We start from the raw sequence: 6108 nt of genomic DNA, 5'->3' as shown, positions 1-6108 counted from the left end.
GCTGGCCCTTTCGAATGAACCAATTAGACGAGGGAGGCGGGACTAGACGGTTTTAAAAGACACCACTCGGATTCGTAGCTGAGGGACGGACAGGGAATCTAGCCAATGAGGAGGGCTAGTTTGTTCTCTCTGTGTAACTCTGGAAAAATGCGCTGCGGAAGTGGGATCCAGGTTGGGGTGAAAAAAAAAAGGAGAGGTTATGTATGCCCCGGAGCTGCTATCTTCTTTCAGATTCCAAAAATCTGAAGAGTGTCCTCCATCCTGATTTTTTTTTTTTTTTAATTTGAAAGAAACGGGAGTCCTAGCTCCGTTTCCTGGGAAAACTGAGCGCCAGCTTTCTGGACAAGCAGCCGGGGCATTCGGTTCAGTTCAGCAAACTGGGCGTCTGCTTCAAAGCCGGCCCTCCCACCCCTAGAATTTATCTTTGAAGAAACAAAAGCCATACTTGGCCGTACGTGAACGTAGCTTGGGTTTTCGTATAATGGCAGGGCATAGAGAGGCCACATAAAAGAGAGAGACCAGCGTTCAAAACCCCCGAAAGAGCGGCTTGAGGCAGCGACTTGTCAATCAGAGGGGATAATTTATAGTCACCGCCTCAGGAGTTGAGGATGGTTTAGGTGCCATTCTAAGACAGTAGCTTTTTCCTCAGACGACCAGCAGAATGTCCTCGTAGTTGTTACTTTTATTCTTCTCTGTGTTGTTCCCTGAACCCTGTAGTCCATATTTGACTGCTGCTGCTGCTAAGTCGCTTCAGTCGTGTCCGACTCTGTGCGACCCCAGAGACGGGAGCCCACCAGGCTCCCCTGTCCCTGGGATTCTCCAGGCAAGAACACTGGAGTGGGTTGCCATTTTCTTCTCCAATGCATTAAAGTGAAAGTGAAGTCGCTCAGTAGTGTCCGACTCCTAGCGACCCCAGGGACTGCAGCCTACCAGGCTCCTCCGTCCATGGGATTTTTCAGGCAAGAGTACTGGAGTGGGGTGCCATTGCCTTCTCCCCATATTTGACTAGGAAATGCCAAAGACCGAAATGTTTACTACTCTGAAGTTTAAATGTTCAAATGTGTGGTGTTTTTTTTTTCTGTCCTCAACCCACAATGTTAAAATGACAAAAAAGAAAAGTCATTGGCCTCACAAGATGCTAGAAAAAATAACTGCACAATTTGAGTGACTGCGAATTCCATCAGAAATATTAATACCTCCTTCCAATCATTATTCCCTGAGTTTCAACCCTGACTAGGCATTTTGCCAGTTGTGTGGTCTTGATGAAGGCAGCTTCTCAGTTGCTTTATTTTCCTCTGCTTAAAAAAGGGAATAAAAATAACAGCATTACCTCAGGGTAGTGTGAGGATTACAGGATGTAAAGATAAGGTGTTTAGAACAGTAGACTCACAGTATCAGAATCAGGAAGCAGGGGTTTTCTTTACGTTTGTGGGCTTAATCCTTTTTTTCCTTCTAAAACCAAGTCAACCACTGCAGGGTATCCAATGCCCACTCTGCTGGCAAAGCCCCAGGGAAGGCCAGTGAGGACAGAGTATGTTGTGACAGGAAGTCAAGGATGGAAGTGACCCATGTGCTTTGTGCCAAGTCACTTCAGTAGTGTCTGACTCTTTGTAACCCTATAGACTGTAGCCTGCCAGGCTAGGGTAATTGGAAAAGCCAAAGGAATAGGGTTTTGGCATTGCTCTGGTCCCTATCCTCTTGGTTTCCTGGTCTCCAGTGTTTTCAGCTCCACTCTGCTCAACCAGGTGCATTGATACAGAAAGGCAACCTTAATGCACCAGACCACCAGGGTCTCAGAGCAGTTGTAGGGAAGCCTGTTCAGTAGCTTCTGTCCATCTAGAAGGCTGACCAGGCCCTGGGCTTAAGGGCAAGCCTGTCATTCCCTATAGCTTCCCCAAGACAGAGGATTACCTTGAAAGTCAGAGACCAGCCATGCTGCCTTCTATCTCTTGGAACACAAAGGCCCCATGTATTAAAGGAGGGTGGGCATCCTTCCTTAAAATGGCAATGCAGCCTCTGCTTCATGGCCTCCACTTTGCCCAATCTGCAATTCCCTGCAAGACCCATCTGAGGATGAGGCAATAGGAATTTAATAAGCTGCTCCAGTTCTATTTTCTGGTATCCAGTTTTAAATCCCCCTTGCATTTTAGCCTGATCCTGACTGTGTGGGTCTTTGTTCCAATGGCCCTGAAGCAGAGCTGGGGAGTCAAAAGGACTGTGAAGTCACACATGCCTGAATCAGATATCTCCCTGAGCCTCAGTTTCCCATGCCATTATCTTTTATCAAAGGTGCGTGCGTATGTGCTAAGTTGCTTCAGTTGCATCCAACTCTTTGTGACCCTATGGCCTGTGGCCCACCAGGCTCCTCTGTCCATGGGATTCTCCAGGCAAGAATATTGGAGTAGGTTGCCATGCCTTCCTCCAGGGGATCTTCCTGACCCAGGGATCAAACCCACATCTCTTATGTCTCCTGCATTGGCAGGAGGGTTCTTTACCATTAGTGTCACCTGGAAAGCCCTTTATCTAAGGTGAAGTGAAGTGAAGTCGCTCAGTAGTGTCCAACTCTTTGCGACCCCATGGACAGTAGCCCACCAGGCTCCGCCATCCATGGGATTTTCCAGGCAAGAATACTGGAGTGGGCTGCCATTTCCTTCTCCAGGGGATCTTCCCGACCCAGGGATCGAACCCGGGTCTTCTGCATTGCAGACAGACGCTTTTACCATCTGAGCCACCAGGGAAGCCCACTAACTAAGGTACACAGGGCTAAATGAGATATGGAAGCACCTAAGACAGCCTTCTAGTCCTCTAGTACAGGGTGATCTTGGGGTGGGGTGGGGTGGGGTGGTAGGGAGTGGGTTTCTCTTCTGGACAAAAACTGTTTCTCTTTTAGCCCCTCCTCCTTTCCAGAGACTATCACAGAGGATCCTGCAGGACTTGAGTGGGGAGAAGGGGAGGAAGGAAGTCTGGATGAATGTCCTGGCAGGTATTGTCCACAAACAGGGAGTTCTGGGAGCCTGACAGCCTTTAGTCCTGGGAGGCAGGAAGGGATTGGGAGTCAGTTCCAAGGAGAGAGGGGGCTGCTATCATTCTCATGGTCCTCCCCCACTCCCACCTTCCCCCAACTCTGCAGGGGCCCAAACTACATACTCTGACCTTGTTCCCATCTCTACCCTGACCTATAGGGGTGAAGTTGAGTACCTGAGTCAGACTGCTGATTTGTTGGGTATATGACCTTGGGCGAGTCACTCAGGCTCACTGTACTTCCATTTCTTCATCTAAAGTGGGGATGATGTGGGATGTCCCTGGTGGTCCAGTGGTTAAGACTTTGCCTTCCAATGCAGGGGGTGTGGGTTTGATCCCTGTTCGGGAAGATAAGACCTCACATGCCTTGAAGCCAAAAAAACCCAAAACATAAAACAGAAGCAGTATTGTAACAAATTTTTATGTGGATTTTAAAAGAATGGTCCACGAAAAAAAAAAAAAAAAATTAAGGATAATGAGAGTACCTTCACAGAGGGTGAGACAATACATGCAAAGCACTTAGTGCTGCTGCTGCTGCTGCTAAGTTGCTTCAGTCGTGTCCGACTCTGTGCGACCCCGTGGACTGCAGCCCACCAGGCTCCTCTGTCCACAATCCTTGCCAAATAGTAAGTGCTCAAAACACATTAGCAGATATTACCTCTACTCCTTGTGAAGATCCCCCTCCCTTGTCCTGGCCAGTTTTCCCAAGTCCGCTCTTCTGTTGACTTAAAAAAAAAGCACAACATGAGAATTGCGAGTTAAGTTTTATTTGGGGCAAAATAAGGACTGGTGCCTGGGAGACAACACCTCAGATAGCTCTGAGAAACTGTTCCAAAGAGGCAGAGGGGGAGGGAAATAAATGCATTCAACCACATATTTTACCAACAGTTTTCTGCTAGTCTCATGAAGCTTTCTGCTAGTCACGAGGAACAGACATCACCATGAAGGATTTTAGTGCTTTTCTAAGTATAAAGGGATACAAGAATTGGGCTCATAGATTGACTCCTGAAACTGTCTGAAGACCTGTTCTGCAAGCTTCCCCCCAACTCCCCACCTGCCAGTACAGAGTGCCTCATTTCTGCTGTCCGCCCTGGGTTCCTTTCAGGGAGTGCCGAAGGTCAGCAGTTGCAGCAGCACTTGATTTAATCCTGTAGACGTAGATGGCAAGCACCCATGGCAAGTGCCAATTTGTAGTTAATGCTTGCAAAACCAATTCAAAATTTCCCTTTCCAGGCAGTCTCCAGGGACTCTTCTCAGGCCAGCTTATAAAACTGAGGCTCTTTCAAGACCTTTGGAGTATATTTTCATACATGGATGAGATCCTTTCATAAGCATTTCTGCTAGATGTGCATTTCCTGTCTCTCTGCTCAGAAGCAGGAGGAGGGGCTCCACCCTCCAGCTGGACACCCCCCTTGAAAGGACAGTATTTCTTTCATATAGAATGAAGTTGATCCAGGTGTACTGACATAGAAATATCATGAAGATATATTGTTAAGTTTAAAAAAGTAAGGTAAAGAATAGTATGTAGGGCATAAGCCCATTTGGGTAAATGTTCATGCTTTGAAAACATCTAAAGGAATTGTAAATACATGGAGGCAGAGAAAACTTTTCATATTTTCCCTTCTATCCTATTTGAGAAATTGTAAGTTATGAACCATTATTTTTTAATGCAGAAAGTTAGCTTAAATTAGGAGAATTTAAAAGATGTCCCTCAATAATTGTACGTCTGGGCAATTCTCTGTTTCATTACTTTTTGCCATGTGATTTTCCAAGTGTTTTCATCCATGTTCTACACCCTTCTTACTCTCATCCCTTTTCTCCACTTCACTGAAGGTGAGGGATACCTGACTCTGCATGTTTGTGTGAGAATGTAAGTCCCACTAGGGAAGTCCCTCTGAGGTGTCTTCTGACATTAATCTGTCTGACTTCAACCTGACAGCTATCCCTCCTGAGTCCTCCACAGGGTTAGGTCTGCAGGGCCCAAATCACAGATGATCTGAGAGACCAGGCAAGTTTGAAGGGGATGGAGTGGAGTTAGGAGCAAGTTATTCATCTGAAGAGAACAGAAAACTATACCCTTTTGTTAGGAGAATTGAAGAAAATCACGGTCTTTTCCAAAGCCCTACAGCTAAATACTGCTTCCTGTTTCTCTCTCTTCCCTCTCGATCATGAAAGGAAAGAAGTGACACAGGCAGAAGGCAGGCATTTTACAAAGTACAGAGAAGGCTCTGAGTTAGAGCTGGATATTAGTCTTAAAAAAACAAAAACAAAATTAGAGGAACCAGAGGCTCCAACAGGAGAAAACCTCCATGGGTTTTTGAAATCAAGCTGTTTGGAGCCCTCTGAATGTATAAGAAGTTTTGACCTGATAGATAAACATTTAGGGCAAGTGTAAGGAAGTATTCTATTTGAGTTTGGGGAAAATCCAGGATATGATTAGCTTTAATAGGTTGTTCTAAGTCGCTTCAGTTGTATCCAACTCTTAGCGACTCTGTGGACTGTAGCCCGCCAGGCTCCTCTGTCCATGGGATTCTCCAGGCAAGAATACTAGAGTGGGTTGCCTTGCCCTCCTCCAGGGGATGTTCCTGACCCAGGGATGGAACCCACATTTCTTATTTCTCCTGCATTGGCAGGTGGGTTCTTAACCACTAGCACCACCTGGGAAGCCCTTGGATGGGTTAAAAGGAATAATTAATAAGACAGATACTGATGTAAGAAAGTACCATGTAAAGAAAAAATTTCCAATTAGAGCTGTCCAAGAATGGACAGTCTTAGGAGAGAGGGACTTCTCCCACCACTGGAATGTTTAAGAAGAGTTTAGATGACCATTTCCAGGTATTATTGCAGGAAGGATCTCTCCAGGGTGAGTTAGACTCAAAGGGCTACGAGATCACTTCTAACTTTAAGGTATTATGATGATTTTACCTAGAAGTTTACATTTCTATAAATCCTGCTATAATTTATTTATCAGGTCTAAACCTAGTCCCATGTAACACTGGCATTTTACTAGTTTAACAGTGATTTTTCAAAAAGCCTAATCAAATGGAGAAAGGTAATATAGCTCCTGTCTGGAGTAGCTTCTGCTTG

The sequence above is a fragment of the Bubalus bubalis genome, chromosome 3 (genome assembly GCF_019923935.1).
Source record: "Bubalus bubalis isolate 160015118507 breed Murrah chromosome 3, NDDB_SH_1, whole genome shotgun sequence".
Classification (NCBI taxonomy): Eukaryota; Metazoa; Chordata; class Mammalia; order Artiodactyla; family Bovidae; genus Bubalus; species Bubalus bubalis.
This window is presented reverse-complemented; position numbering follows the sequence as displayed.